This window comes from Pinus tabuliformis, chromosome X (assembly GCF_031772625.1).
Source record: "Pinus tabuliformis cultivar Carrire ecotype Pingquan chromosome X, CPIR1, whole genome shotgun sequence".
Taxonomy (NCBI): domain Eukaryota; kingdom Viridiplantae; phylum Streptophyta; class Pinopsida; order Pinales; family Pinaceae; genus Pinus; species Pinus tabuliformis.
In genome coordinates this window covers 288230746-288247520 of record NC_142308.1, presented here as the reverse complement: position 1 = coordinate 288247520, position 16775 = coordinate 288230746, and positions in this window count along the sequence as shown.

Genomic DNA, 16775 nt, shown 5'->3' with positions numbered 1-16775 from the left:
CTCATCTTTGACGCCAAATAAAATCAGTTCTTCACCCGAAAGAGGAAAAGAGATTTTAATAACAGCCACTCCTGTTAACTCTCCTACATCCTCACCTTCAAATTCAATAGGCAGTGACTTGGATTTCTTATTAAGCAAGAAATCTTTACAACTCAAGGCTCTCACTATTCATAAACCTGGAATCCAAAACTCCCCTCAAATTAGTCCAAATTCCGCTAGTAATATTACGGTGAGGAGGAAAATCAAAGGAGGAAGCAGGCATTTCAGGGGGAGAGGGGATGGCGCGGGCAGAGGAGTCCGTAATTTATCCCTCATAGATGTTCCCATCATTGACATGACAAAAGATAGGCCTCTTAGAGCAAGCATGGCCGGAAAGCCTCCAAAATGAATTTCATTATTTCCATGAACATAAGGGGTCTGGGGGCAGGTCCAAAATTTTTGGCCTTAAAGAACCTCTTTCACTCAGCAAGCCCCAGAATTATTCTAGTACAGGAAACTATGCATGCCTCTTCTGTTGCTATCTCTTACTTCAGGAAGATGTTTCCTTCCTGGCATATCTCTGCTCTGGAAGCTATCGGCCTTTCGGGGGGGTTAGTGGTCTTGTGGGATCCAATCTGGATCAAGGCAAAAACATATAGCTGTTTGGCAGGGATACTGATCTCAGCACAAATGAGAGGACATAAATTTCCAATAAATATCTTGAATGTATACGCTCCCTACAAGAATAGACTGCTATTCTGGGAGAACCTTTTTTCTTCTGAAATTCTTGATGTTGAAAAGTTATTGATTGCAGGGGACTTAAATGTCACTTTAAATATGGATGAAATCTGGGGCAGCAACAAGAAGAAGGACCCACTCGCTAAAAGAATCAAAAATGAACTGCTGAGGAGGAATTTTGTCGACATTCTCCCTCCCCAAATGCTCCCAACATGGGAAAATGGCAGAATCGAAAAAGCTTATGTGGCCAAGCGACTTGACAGGTTTATTCTTCATGCTAGTTTGATTGACAGTTTGGGCATGCCTTTCACATCGATTGAGAATGTCTTCATTTCAGATCATAGGCCGATTTTATTAGGCTGGAAGGAGAAGGGATTCAGAAAAGGATATTCCTTCAAATTCAATAGATCATTCCTGGAGGATCCGGCTTTTAACGACCTTATAAAAAAAACATGGAGTGAGATGGCGTCCTCTAATCCCTGTCCGCTTTTGATGACATTCAGAGACAAAATGGATCATATGCGAAAGGTGGTAAAAGAGTGGCAATATGAGAAAAGGCAATCCAACAGAAATGATCTCAGGAAAATTCAGAAGGCTTTGGACAGTGCTTCGAAAGCTATGGCTGCTCATCATCTACCCTTCAAATTGAGGTGTCACATAAAGGAGTTACAAAAGAAGAAAATAAAAATCTTAGAACAGGAGGAATCTTTTTGGAGGTTGAAAAGTAGGGCGATATGGTTAAAAGAAGGGGATAAGAACACAAAATTTTTCCATAATTTTGCAAATGCCAGGCGTGAAAAGAACTCCATATGGAAAATAAGTGATGGAAGAGGTGGTTTCCTATATTCTCAACAGGAAATATCAAATGAGGCAGTTAACTTTTTTGGAAAATAGTACCAAAGATCTGAGGAATGCAGGTTCCAGGACATTCTATGGGGCATTGAAGTATTTCCTCAAATGTTCGATGAGGATACAAACGATCAAATATTCCAGCCAGTCTCTGAGGAGGAGTTGCTAAGAACTATGAAATCTTTTAAAAGAGATAAATGTCCAGGGCCGGATGACTGGACAATAGAGTTTTTCATTCACTTCTTCGACCTCATCAAAGCTGATCTGTTAAGAATGGTAGAAGGTTCAAGGATATCAGGCAGTATCAACCAGAAGACCTCCTCCACTAATATAGCACTCATTCCAAAGAAAGTAAAGGCAGAGTCATTCATGGACTTCTGACTGATTTCTCTATGCAATATTTCTTACAAAATTATTGTGAAAATTATCACAGAAAGAATTAAAGCAACTCTGTCCAAATTCTTAACTAAAGAGCAGCATGGTTTTTTACAAGGGAGAAACATCCTAGATGTGGTTGCAAGTACACAGGAAGGTATTTTTGCTATTCATTCCAAAAAAAGGGATGCAATCATTCTTAAAATTGACCTTCGCAAGGCGTATGACAGCATCAACTGGGGATTCATAAGGTGTTTACTTGCAAAGGTTGGTTTAAGAATTAGCATGACAAATTGGATCATGGCATGCGTACAGAAGGTGAATTATGCAATCATCATAAACGGGATCCCATCTTCCTTTTTTCTTGCCTCCAGAGGACTTCATCAAGGTTGTCCCTTATCTCCGCTCTTATTCATACTGGCAATGAATTCTCTCAGTCTCCATATCAACAAGGCCGTAGAGGAAAATAGGTGTCATCCACTAAAAATTTGTAGGAGTATTTTGATTTCTCATAATCTATTTGTTGATGATATTATAATGTTTGGAATTCTATGCAGACTCACATGGTTATGTTTCTATGAAATTCTTAACAATTTTCAAAGGGCAACAGGACTTCAGATAAACAGTGCAAAGTCAATCATCTATCACAATGATATCTGCCAGGATGAGGTTGATTGGTTATCAGCTCTCTTTGGAATTAAGGCACAACCTATCAGTCTTGGAATTAAATATTTGGGCTTTTAGTTAAAAGCAACTGGGTATTCAGAGGCGGACTCGCAGTGGATTCTAGATAGATACTAAAAGAGGATATCTGTTTGGGAGTATAGATGTCTTACTCTAGTAGGAAGAGTGATCCTGGCACAATCTATTCTAAACCAACTTGCAGTTTATTGGGGTCATTTATAGTTCCTTCCAGCGAGCATAATACAGTCAATGAATAAGCTTAGTTCAAATTTTATTTGGGGCGAACAAGCGGGAAAGAGGAAATATCACCTCTCAAAATTGTCCAATATCTCTATGCCGAAGAGCAGGGGAGGCTGGGGTCTTTTAGATTTGAGGAATTTCGGGAAGGCACTGTTATGAAAATCCCTGTGGAGAGGGATTTATGAAGAAGGTCCTTCGAGCAATATAATTTGAAAGAAATACTTGGGTAAGAAGGACCTATCTTTCTGGTTCAGAAAAGGAAGGATCGGATCCTCATTTGGCTCTTTAATATGGTTAAGCCTCCGAAAGATCGAAAGCTATTTCCTGAAGAATTTAATCTGGCGATTCCAAACCGGCAAAAAGATCCTCATTGGAAAATATCAATTTATGAGTGACGCATGTTCCTGAACCTTTATTGATTTTTCTTCACAGAAAAGGTTTTTTCTATTGGGATAGCTTAATCGCAGGTTGGCAGGGTCCGATCCCTCTCTGGAAGGAAGCAGGAAGTCTGGGGATGCTGGTTGATATTGCTCATCAATGGGACCATATCAGGAATCAAATCAGAAATTGTGGCATCTTTCGCTTGGCGGAACATGACTGCCTCATGTGGAGAAACTCGAAAGGGATATCATCCATTCGGGTAAAAGATGTTTACCAAGATTTGAATGGCCCAAAGCAATCTCATCTCAGCCCTTCATTCCCGCCCATCTTTTGGAAATCTAGTTGCCCTTCAAAAATGATCTTATTCTCATGGTTTTCTTTCCATAATAGAAATATTTCTTGGGAAAACTTAAGGAAGCGAGGATGGCAGGGTCCTGGCTTTTGTCCTATCTGCAGGTCAGCAGAGGAAAACAACTATCACCTATTTCTAAATTGCAAAAAATCACAGCAACTGTGGAAATCATTGGAGGACTGCTATGGAATCCAGCATATGTCCCACGCTTCAATTATCGAAGCGTTTCTATGGTGCAGCAATCAAAAGGAGTCATGGAGAGCAGTTTTCATTATCACCTTTTGGAGTATCTGGAAGTGGTGCAACAGTTTTATTTTCAATGGCAATTTATCCCCTTTTATGGAAATTTTCTCCAACATTATTTCTGTCTATGAATCAATCCCGCAGAGACCTTCCAAGTAGTTGAATCAGGATTGTAATGAACCCCCACAGAAGCTTTCTTCTCTGCCAAGGGCTTTCTTCGATGGAGCTAAACAGAATGGGTCTTGTGGCTGTGGAGTTCACATTTTGGTAAATGAAAATAGTCATTTTTTCATTCACTAGAATGGGGGTAGTGTTATAGACATTTTTGGGCACTGCAACCCCAATCATAAATGTCCATAAACTAAGGGCTCCTAAGTCCCTAAAGGTGTTGTTCCAACCCCTAAAAGAACAAGGTCAACTGATTACAGCATCTCCTAGAAGTTCTCCATGAAACACTACTCAGAACTGGTCAAAACTGGACCATTTCACCTGCCCCATGGTCAAAGTGCGTTGCATCCCACCTGAATACACACAGTAGGTGCGATGCATGTTGAAAATCCCTTCTATGGGGTGCGATGGGCGAGAGTGGACAAATGGCAGGGTCAATCTGCAAGGTGGAGGAGCATGGAATCTTCCAGAAACTTCTCCTGTGACACTTGCCTCTCTGCATTTGACCAGGGATGAGTAAGAGATCATCAATCTCCAAGTGGAATCAAGAACTATCAGAGAGAGGACACTAATCAAATCTCAAAAGTTGACTCATTCCCCTTGCAAACATCTATATATGGATCCCTCATCCCAGAGATCCAGAGGCTGGAATTTTGTATCTTGTAAGGAATTGTTATTGGTTTCTTGGTGCAATATCATAGTGTTGGGTGATCTAAGCTTTTCATGAGGTGAAGAAGGGCTTTCTTGCTGAGAGGATGATGCTGGGTCAGAACAATTGGTTGTAATCCTCTTTGCTCTTTCTTGATTATCAATAAAGCTATTCAAGTTTTCCTCCACATTCTTGTATGATTGATGATTTATGCATTTGTGTGGTCAATATACATCTGGTCCTATATTGTTTATGACAATAGATCTATGTTCATGGATAGTGTTATGCTGCTTTGATTCTGCAGGTACTCTTTGAAGTTGGGTAGACAAGGAAGCGAGTGGCAAAGACCTATCAGAAGAGAGAGGAATCGAGCAAGGAACCAAGCACAAGACAGAGGTTGGTCTCCTTATTCTTCTCTTATCTATTTCTCATAAAGGAAAACGAAAGTAGTTTTTAGTTTGTTTGTTTCTAAGGTAGCTACCAGCCTTAGTGGGACTAGCAGCTCTGCATAGACACTAGTTTTCCCGATAACAAAATGGCGACTCCACTGGGGAGCGAATAGATTGTTTGTTTATCTACATTTGTTTACTTTATAAACTTACAGACGGAGCCTGAAGTCAAGCCAGCTAGCCTTCGAACTGCATTTGCTATGTAAGTGCAAAGTAGATCAATGCTACTTCAGTCTATCTCCGGGTTTTGTTTATGAATTAAACGATTGATTTACAAGCTCTCTAATTGCCCTTGTGGTGGCTCTAGTAACCTCCTTTGATCCACCCCTGTGATTGATTTACTGATTACCACTTACTTGGCCTAAATCCTTGAACTAAGCTGCAAACTGTGACCCGGAACCCAGCTAAAGTCTCGTCCCTGGTCCATCACACTGTGTCTTCTTTGAAACCTGAATGCATCACACTTCCCGAGTGTAGTAGGTGCGTTGCATTTCAGTTTCCCTGTGCTACAGGTGTGCTGATCAGACCTCCTCTGCTCTTAGATTTTGGCTTCTGTGTTCATACTTTTCAGCTCTATTCAGGAGTTTTGCTGCCTATAGTCAGTACACCTCTGTTTGAAACCCCTTTCCTTGCTGTTATTCCGCCTCCATTGTGCAAAGAACTGTAAATGCTTTTATGTATTTTTGAGTCATTTTCAGTTCTCTTTTACAAAGAAGTAGCGTAATTGTACTGTTGTTTCTTGATTTGAAAGTGTCGCAAGTGTCGTTTTCAGTCATAGAAGAGAGTCTGATTGTTCTTGATAGTCGATTACACTGTTACTCTTGTATTATATTTGAATTAGTAGTTTTTCATGTGTCGAAAGCAAGTTTTCAATTCCAAATAACAAAGTGTCGTCATTGTCCTCATTTTGTTTTGAAAAGAAGCTTGTTAGTAATTGTCACTTTGAAAAATAATTCAGATTTGCACTTTCTTTTTATCATTCACACATTAAGAAGGCTGAAAAAAAATACATGCATGTGCATTTGCATTTAGACTGTTTGTTGGTTTGATTTAGGACAGTGCATATAGTGTGTGCTCTCTGCTCTTTGTTGAAAGAAAATCATCTCTCTTTCCTTAGTAGCTAGGATTTTCATTGCAAAAAGAAGATTAAACGACTGTTTATCATCTTAGATTGCATTTTAGGAATTGTACATCTACATCATGCGGTGAACCTGAAAGGAAAATTTCTTAAGCAAGATCAACTGTAAAATAAATTTAATGAATCTAAAAACGCTTTGGAACCTAACGCACAACATCTAGAATTCTAGGCTAGAGATGTATTCCGGCGTCGTAAAGCCTGGTAACTGTTGTTTTCACTGTTGGTTGGGTGATTCCTCCACTTTGAGATGATAAGTGCCAGTACGGACTTGTGCTCCCACGTACCGTCGAGTATATTTTGGGAGACCACAATAGGCTTAATCCTTTATCCATAGGAAGCCATGTCTGCCGCCCTATCGATCGCAATGCACTGAACAGAGCATTCGGGAAGATTGACTGTCGTACCGTAAAAAGCATTCTGCAGTTTTGCGATTGGTTTGGTAATCCCTCTATCTAGATTTCCAGAGAAGTCCCTTTCATTCCTTTTCAGACTCCTTAATGGAAAAGGTCCATCTGAGCACTTGTCACTTCAGGCTCATTAAAAATCGAAGGCGACTAGAGTCATCTTTTGTTTTTTCTCGACTCTTAAAAATTGAAAAAACAAGTTGTGTCAAAGCATCTAAAATTTATTTTAAACGGAATAAACATCACCTTTCATACGTTGGTCTTAGGTTGAGAAAAATGGAGTCCACCAACCAAGGAGTTCCCCTTAGAGGAAATCCTAGTCCCTTCTCCTCTTGGGGAGATGTTGGTGCACTGCATATGGCCACATTGTCTCTTCCAGGATCGACAATCGGCTTGCCCGTATGGCTCTTCTCAACTTCTGTCATTCAGAACACTGTGATTCCTGAACAATCAAGTCAGCAACTAAACGATACCAGAGTTACTCCCCAACCCTCTACTTCATCCAATTCTTCCTCTCCTCCTTCCTCTTCACTTGATGAAGTTGGTAAAGCCAAAAATCAAGTAACTGAGAAGAAGAAGGAGAAGAAGAAGAAGAAGGAGCCAAAGGCGAAAAGGGGCAACCAAGCATCGTCTAGTGTAAATCCACACACTGCACCGACCAAGCCTAAATCGCCATGTGTCATTTGCAAAGGAGACCACTATCATCGAGATTGTCCTTGCATCCCTCGGATCTTAAGGGACTGGTCTCCTCGTTTGCACAATCCGGTGTCATCAACCTCTGACGATCATGTTGAGCATACACCGTCAACTAGTGAAAGTGAAGCCCCTGGACAAAAAGGAAAATATAAATTTCCTTGTAAATTGTGTGAAGGCAATCACACCGTCCACCGTTGTCCCTTCTTAGACGAAGCTAAAATAGTTTTGGACGACCGTCCGGTTTCACTGTTACGACTTCCTCCTGGATATAAGAAACTCTTGCCGAGTCCGTCACTAGTTGAAAATCCGGCTGACACGCCCTTGTGGTCGGTCGAAGCATCTATCATTGAAGATAAACCATCTGAATCCACACCAGACGAAAGTCAAAAGGTCGAGGCAGCAGTTGACCTGGTTGTGCCTTCAGAGGATCAATCTTTAGATGATACAGTCACCGAAGAGAACAAGAACGACACCGTTCAAATTCTCTTTGTAAGCACAGACTCCGATGAACATGGGGGCAGTCTACCCGTTCCTTTACCGCAGGAAGGAAGTTCGTCAGAGTCGTATCCAGCCGTCTATTCGGTCCCACCTCCAAGAAACCTGGTTGTTTCCTTTGACTGGAATCTACTAGGCAGACCCCGTTTACCGGCTAGTGTACCATTTCGAATCATTACTCAAATATATAGAATGGTCATGGCCGGTACCATCATAGATGAAGGGGCTTCTGTGAGTATCCTTTCCTCAACTGCTTGGAAAGCGCTTGGTTCGCCATCGCTTTTGCCTGAGATGAGAAATCTAACAGGCTTTGATAAAGGAACCAGTCGACCGTTAGGGATCCTTCCCGATATGCCGATAACATTGAGAAGGAAAACCGTTCACATGAACGTAATGGTAGTCCAAGGACCCCTGGATTATAATCTACTCCTTGGACGAGACTATATTTATTGCATGGGAGTCGTCGTCTCCTCACTCTTTAGAGTAATGTGTTTTTCACACGAAGGAAGAGTGGTCAAGCTCGTATACCAGCTTTCATTCCCTGGTTCACACATAGCAAATAGTCATATACCAACCCTGAATGGTCTTTTCACGCAAAAAATGTCTCATCAATCCCCAGTCCGTCCTCCTGATGAGCGCGAGTGATTCGGAGGACATGACTGAAACCCAGGGGGCATGCACCCTGGTCTTCTTCGGCAGGAAAACCTTGGGTATAGTGTAGGTTTCCGCGGAGGATATATGACTAGTTTGACACACCCGTCCATTTAGGAAAATGGGATTAGGCTAGAATAAGATTCCCTCGTCAAAGTTATGTGAGTGGAGGCATCTGTGCCACTCACCTTTGTCTATTTCAGTAGACATCGCCGAGGAAGTGTTTTGTCTGTGACACAGATGGAACAATCTTTGGTAACCTGGAAATTTTTCGCTATACCTGGGGGCATGCAAACCTTTTGGCATGCAAGCAAAGAGCGATCATTTATTTTTTAAATTTATAGGTCCTCTAACCCTTTAAACTCATAGGATTGGTCGTTTCCTAACTTGCATAAAGAAAGGATGCGGAGCAAAGCTTTGTAAGGTGCAAGCTTCTTAAAAATGGAATCTTAGATGAGACATCCTTATTATACGACTGGATCGAGCAGTTTTAACGCGGAATTCAAGCTCGTTAAAAAATAAACATAAGCAATGAGCAAGTGTTTCCCCCAACATTTAAGCTCATTAAAAAATGAACCAATTTCTGGTAAATAACCATCGTGAATGTATTATCATCAGCCTTTGAAGCCTTGGTCATGTTCTCATCATCACCTCCACTCTGTATTGGCCGATCATTCACCTCCACTTGATTGTTTACCCCTTTTGAGGAACAACTGCAAAGAGTGATCCTGTTAGCCATCCTTGTGACACTGCCATGATTGGAAAATTCCAACCCTTACCTGGAATCAGCTGCTACCCGTATCTATCACTCGTTCCTCAAAGACGAGTCTCCTTTAAGCTCTTTTCAACTGACTCATAAAATATGAAAAGATTGTCGAGCCATTGGCCTCTCTAGATCGTTAAAGGGACCGGAAGTGCTATCCCTCCTTTAGATTTTAATCTTTTTGGACCTGAGGGATTATTACACAAAAAGATCAAGCGCTTGTTTTGTTCGACTCGTTAAAATTACCGAAAACTCATCCCTTTCGTATTATTTTATACTTTTTCGGACTTAAGGGATTAGATGACGAAAAAGGATCTTTGGAGTTTCCTTTACGTCCCTTTTCAGACTCTCTAAAATTGAAAAGGACCGAGTTATCTTTGTCGTTAAACTTGTTAAAACTAAATAGCAACAAACTTGTCCATAACAGACAAGAACGAGTTTCACTATCGCTAGGCTCGTTAAAACATAGCGATGGGTTTGCCCGAAGGGCAAATTATAGAACAAGCATATGTTATCCTCCTCAAGCTTGACAAAAATAAAGAGGTACTGGTCAACAATGACTAGGGAAAAATGGGAAGAAAACTTGAAAAAGCTTTGTTGGTAGTAAGTCGCTCTTGAACATGACACTTTCACTCCACATCCGAGTCGGGTTGGGTTGTTCCATTCACTGGTCACATCACCATGGTTCCGTCACACCATCCACATTTGGGGTTAATGGTACCAATCCATCATGTCAGTGTCGCCGATATGTTCAAGAGAAGTCGCTCAGAGAATTCACCTGTGTCTCACCCACTGCAATACATTTACGCTCCATTCTTTCATGACCACCACCCTAAACCTTATATCTCCAGATCGTTTTCACCTCCATTAAAATCATTTGCTCTATTCCGTGTCATTGATGTGGGATTCAATAAGGCCCTCCTATGACGGATCGCTTCTTGTCGACATCAACTCATTATCCAAGAAGTTGGTCTAGGAACAACCCTTTCAGTACTTTGAAGGTTGCATGCCTTAATGGCAAGTTTCTCACTTCCGAAGACAGGTTTACATCAATGGCCTTCGACCGAAAGATTTTGCGTGGTGTTCGACGCCAAGTCCCTTATTCACACCACGTGAATTGTACTGTAGTACCTTGAGGGTCATCATCATTATCGGTGGTTCCTCTCACACCTGTTAACAGCTTACATCATTGGCTGGTAATCAGGCGATGTCTTTCCATTTTCGACTCCAGAACATCTCTCACATGGATCGACTTGTACTTTGAGTGAAGATTGAACGAGATTGAAGACCCCGGATCTAGTTTCATCCATCCAGGCTGCGATATATATTCAGGAAAATAAAGACATCAAATGTACATCATTTCTGCACAGATAATCATCCAATCTAAGGGATGATGGCTCTACCAGAATCATCAGTCTACACTCAGACGATTGTCTGTCCTATGTACGTGAAAATGAATTTATAAAGCTGAGCATGGGAATGCCCGCCTCAGCTAGATCATGAAAATATTATGAAGATAATGTATTGTGTTGTATCTTATTACAGGTCACCTTCCAGCTTGAAAAAACTTCGGATCCTCATGATAAAGCATTTCACCCGACATCAAAAGATTAACGACCTCATGCTTTAGGGGGCAACTGTTATAAACATTTTTCGGCACTGCAACCCCAATCATAAATGTCCATAAACTAAGGGCTCCTAAGTCCCTAAAGGTGTTGTTCCAACCCCTAAAAGAACAAGGTCAACTGATTACAGCATCTCCCAGAAGTTCTCCATGAAAAACTACTCAGAACTGGTCAAAACTGGACCATTTCACCTACCCCATGGTCAAAGTGCGTTGCATCCCACCTGAATACACACAGTAGGTGTGATGCATGTTGAAAAGCCCTTCTATGGGGTGCGATGGGTGAGAGTGGACAAATGGCAAGGTCAATCCGCAAGGTGGAGGAGCATGGAATCTTCCAGAAACTTCTCTTGTGACACTTGCCTCTCTGCATTCGACCAGGGATGAGTAAGAGATCATCAATCTCCAAGTGGAATCAAGAACTATCAGAGAGAGGACACTAATCAAATCTCAAAAGCTGACTCATTCCCCTTGCAAACATCTATATATGGATCCCTCATCCCAGAGATCCAGAGGCTGGAATTTTGTATCTTGTAAGGAAGTGTTGTTGGTTTCTTGGTGCAATATCATAGTGTTGGGTGATCTAAGCTTTTCATGAGGTGAAGAAGGGATTTCTTGCTGAGAGGATGATGCTGGGTCAGAAAAATTGGTTGTAATCCTCTTTGCTCTTTCTTGATTATCAATAAATCTATTCAAGTTTTCCTCCACATTCTTGTATGATTGATGATTTATGCATTTGTGTGGTCAATATACATCTGGTCCTATATTGTTTATGATAATAGATCTATGTTCTTGGATAGTGTTATGATGCTTTGATTCTGCAGGTACTCTTTGAAGCTAGGTAGACAAGGAAGCGAGTGGCAAAGACCTATCAGAAGAGAGAGGAATCGAGAAAGGAACCAAGCGCAAGACAGAGGTTGGTCTCCTTATTCTTCTCTTATCTATTTCTCATAAAGGAAAATGAAAGTATTTTTTAGTTTGTTTGTTTCTAAGGTAGCTACCAGCCTTAGTGGGACTAGCAGCTCTGCATAGACACTAGTTTTCCCGATAACAGGTAGGGGCTCAAACATTAAAGCTGAGGCAATGGCCCTCGCTAGCCTTCTAAACTTCTGTCTTTTTCTAAATATTCAGGATGTCTCCATTTTTGGAGATTCGAAGGTTATGGTGGATTATGTTCTTGGAAAGAATAACATTCTCAAACCTCAACTTGTAGGTTGGTTAGACAGGATCAGGTTCTTGTGGAATAGAACAGTGGGAGCCTCTATTCATCACATCAACAGGGCACTCAATCAGCAGGCAGATGTTTTATCAAAAAAGGGCCTTCAGGCGGTTCCAGGTTTATGGTATTTGCGGGTTGCTCATGAAGGGAAAATCTTCTCCATTCAGGATTATTTTCCTCCCGACTTTTAACTCTTCTTTGCAGCTTCTTTGGTCTCCCCATTTCCCTTTTGGTCATATTTTCCTATCAGTTTGTTGTGTTTTTCAGATGATGTTGGTCTTTGGTTCCTATATGATGCTACTCTTCATTTCTTTTGTGATGATGTTCTTCACTTCCGTGGCCGCAGGACACTCCAGTTTCGCCTATCCATTGATGATGGTTGACAATATGGTTTTTTTTTAAGGCTTTGATGATGTTTAACAGTATGGCTGTCTTTGAAGACTTTGATGATGGTGGATAGTATGGTTTTTTTTGTGATGGTTTCTCGGCAATATCTCGCCTTTTATAGTTTCCTCCTTGATTTTGTCTCACCAGATCTATATGAGACATATATTATCTAATGTGATTGTCCATATATACTTTGTTTATATTTCTTATATAAATACAATCATGCTTTTTCGTCCTAGAAAACACTAAACATGTAAGAGCGTCATCTCAAAAGAACCCAGGAGCCTCCAACAATTTAATCCAATCTTTTGCATTGCAATCAATCTTATTTTAATTTCATAATTTTATAAATCTGGTTTCCTTGATTTCGTCGGTTGTATTAAGTTATTTCTAACTATGAGAAAAGGAAACGTTTTTTATAACTATGAAATCGAAACTGTAGATTAATCTACTTGTTTTTGCATAAGGTTATTTATAACTATGAAAAGGACACTATAGATTAATCTACCTGTTTTTAAGTTATTTATAACTATGAGAAGGAGACTGTAGATTAATCTACGTGTTTTTAAAGATGGATTTTTTCTTTTTAATTAGCTGAAGTGTGTACAATCAGGCCATTTCATTTTCTTTATCAAAAACCTAAGTAGCTGAGCCATGAACTCTCTTTGACTCTTTGCCACATGCAACAAAAATCTAGTTAATTTGAATGGACAAATTGAGATGCCATTGAAAATGTATGAGAACATAATTGAACCAATTGAACCAGGAGAGGATCGGAATTATTATAATAAAAATTCAGAAATTGGAAATTTAAATTTTAAATGACAAATGGAAAATACATTAAATAAAATTAATTAAATAAGAAAAAGAAGAAAATAATAATGATAAAAAAGAAATTTTATTATCATTTTATTGTGTAATAAACTATCATAGATTTATCTTAAATACTGATTTAAGATAAATAGGGAGAGATCAAATTTCTTCATGTGCAAATATTTTTATGAGCCACCATTATTTAAATGTTTTGTATGGTTATTTAATTTTTTTTATTTTTAAATTTTTTAAAGTTTTTATTTTTGTCAACATCAGAAAAATTTCAACCTTGATGATGGATAGGCTTACACATCATAGTGGGTTGTAAAATGGGGGTCTCGACCCAATTAAATCTGCCAAAATCAAAAAACTAACTCGTTCATTTTCCTTCGTCATGTGAAATTGAATTTAACACAGTAAAAATCAAATGAAATCAAAGATATATAATATACGCACAGTGCTCTACCTACAACTATGTAGAGTACTCGTGCAAATTGAGGGCCTACCCAACTGAGAAACAAGAGTGAGTGAACACAAAAGAAACGAGCAAACCAATTCATGCCACAATTTAAAATTGATCCACGTCATTCATAAAAAGTAAACATCTTAACCATTCCACTTTGATGATGGACATGCTTACACATCATACTAGGCTGTACGATGGGAGTCTCGACTCAATGAAATCTGCCAAAATCAATAACTAACTAGTTCATTTTCTTTCCTCATGTGAAATTGAATTTAACACGATGAAAATCAAACGAAATCAAAGATATATAATATGAGTGAACACAAAAGAAACAAGCGAACCAATTCATGCCACAATTTAGAATTGATCCACATCATTCATAAAAAGTAAACAACTTAACCATTCCACTTCTTCTTTTGCTCCTATGCATTAAAAGTAATAATTGTACACTTAGGCTATTTTATTATTAGTCCCTGCCATTTGGCAATGGCATGGGACTATAGTAATCAAAATGGGGTTGTTAACATTATTTTTAAGCTGTTTAAGTTGGTTATTATTTCTCTTTGCGGTTAAATATGCATAGTTTTTCATTTCATAGTCTTATTCAGCCTCTTCTCAAGGCCGAAGGCCAAAAGCATATGCTATTTTGATTTGTTTCCCTTGGCATTTTTGCATTTTCATCCCATTTTCAAAAACAGTAAACTAATCCTCGCACTAGTTGAAGACACATTGGGAGGAACTATCACTTAGTTTAAGTAGTAGATGGGTTCAAATTCTTAATATTTTGTAACATTTAATGTTTTCAGTCTACCACGTTTCAAAACTTTAACTTTCCACAGCCCTGTGAACTTTAACTTTACACCACCCTATGAATTTTAGGGCATCTGGTCTTCTTGTTTTACACTTAGCAACACTTAGTCTTCTTGTTTTACACCTAGCAACACTTGGTCTTCCTTGTTTTACACGTGGCAACACCTCGTTAGGCTCCTTCAATATTCAGATTGAGTGCCTTTTTTTTCAATGCCTCCACAATTTGTAGCCGAACTGTCACCTCATCTTAACCTTTCGCATTTCAGAACTCGGTTGATTTTGCAATAGTGAGGCTTCCTCTCCACGTTTTGCAGCCGAGCTGTCACCTCCTCTTAAGCTTTCGCATTTCGGAACTCAGTTGATTTTGCAATAGTGAGGCTTCCTCTTCAACCTTAATAAGTAGCTTAATAAGTGAAAAGGTGGTTACAAGCCACGTTCAGAATGAACAATGCCAACCTGAACCAGTTGTGCCAGTTGCTGGCCTAGAGGTATAATTCTGAAATCAAGCAATAATTTCTTAGTTTTGGAAATAAATAATTTTGGTAATGAGTAATTCAATCCATCAAGGAATTTCTCATAAAATAATGGTTATTGAATAGAGCTCCAATTTTTTCTTGCCTATAATTATGAAATTAATTTAAAGAAAAATTTCTTAATTCTGAAATTTCTTAGAAAATAATGGTTATTGAATAGAGCTCCAATTTTTTCTTGCCTATAATTATGAAATTAATTTAAAGAAAAATTTCTTAATTTTGGCTATAATTATGGCATTGAAATTAATTTCCCTACCACTTTATGTGAGACCTCGTCACTGAAAGGAGTGGGAAAAGGGTATGAAGCTGTGTTTCTCCCTTGTAAAGCGTTATAGCTTAGGTAGGAAGGGTAAGCTCTTCAGAGTAAGTAAAGCTTGATGTTGGCAAAGGTGTGGGATTTTCCTCACTCTCGCTAAATGAAACTATCGAGGATAAATGCTTAAAGGCTGTAATCCTAGCTTTTGGGGTGGTATTTTTTTTTCAAGGATGGGTCAAGTATAAAGTTCTGGGCATAAAGTATTGCTTCCTCTATGATAGGTGAGCTAATTAGCTACCTAAAGTATAGGTAATGGCCTTTAGACTGATAGGAAGAGCACTCCTTACCTCTTCGTACAACCCTAGCAACGTTCAATGTTACAGAATACAACCATGGAAACACAGACAACTAACTAACAACTTAAAATTGAACTCTACTCTTTTGACAACATACGAATCAGGATGTTGCTAGTGAATGGCTCTGTTGTTTGGATCGTATCTGAACATTCCCTATGGTTCAAAGATTCGAGAGAGCATACCTATTTATTGTAAACACTACACAAGCACTTGAAGCTTCCAGCAGCATATGTTAATCTGTTCCAATAGCATATGTTAATATGAACAAAACTGGTAAGGTGCCAACCAGTTCTCATTTCAACATTGTTCGAGGATTGTACATAACTGTGGATGGCAAAGCTCAAGTACTTCATAACCGTAGCTTCTCTTCTGGACGTGCAGATAATCATGAAGCAAATAAGCCTCCAGTGTTGGAAGTTGAGATTTAAAATGGTGTTAGAGAAGCAAGTGGGCTGCATGCAAACTTTAGCGTGTCGATATCTAATTTTATTTATTATTAACACTATTTTTTTTTTATTAAAATATATAATTTTTATTTCAATTATTAAAATGAGAAATGTGAAATTCGATGTGCATGATGACAGCATGCAGCTCTAGGAAGTTCCAATGGAGGTATTTTCTTGTATTTCTTTATGGATGTGGTGCATTTAATAATGAGAGATGTGAGAGCGGGTGTGCATGGATGACACGTGCAGCTGTAGGTAGTTCCAAGGGATGTTTCTTCTTGTATTTTTTTTATGGATGTGGCTTGTGTCTTGATTTTCCTGATCCCTTCCTCATTCTTCCTTATCTGTGTGTTGATCACAACTAGATTATGCTTCTCTGTGTGGCTGGACTTTACACTGAGATTGACGCTGGATAATCAGTTTTCTTCCTACTTCCATAACAATGTTTCTTTACCCTCTCTGATTTGCAGAAGGTTAGTTCTTTATACTCTGTTTTTGTTATTTATGCCTAATTACATAGCTAAAATTTGTTGTTATTTATGCCTAATTACATAGCTAAACTTTGTTGAATCTTCTTCCCCGACCGTAGAATTTCAGCATTGAGCATCTTC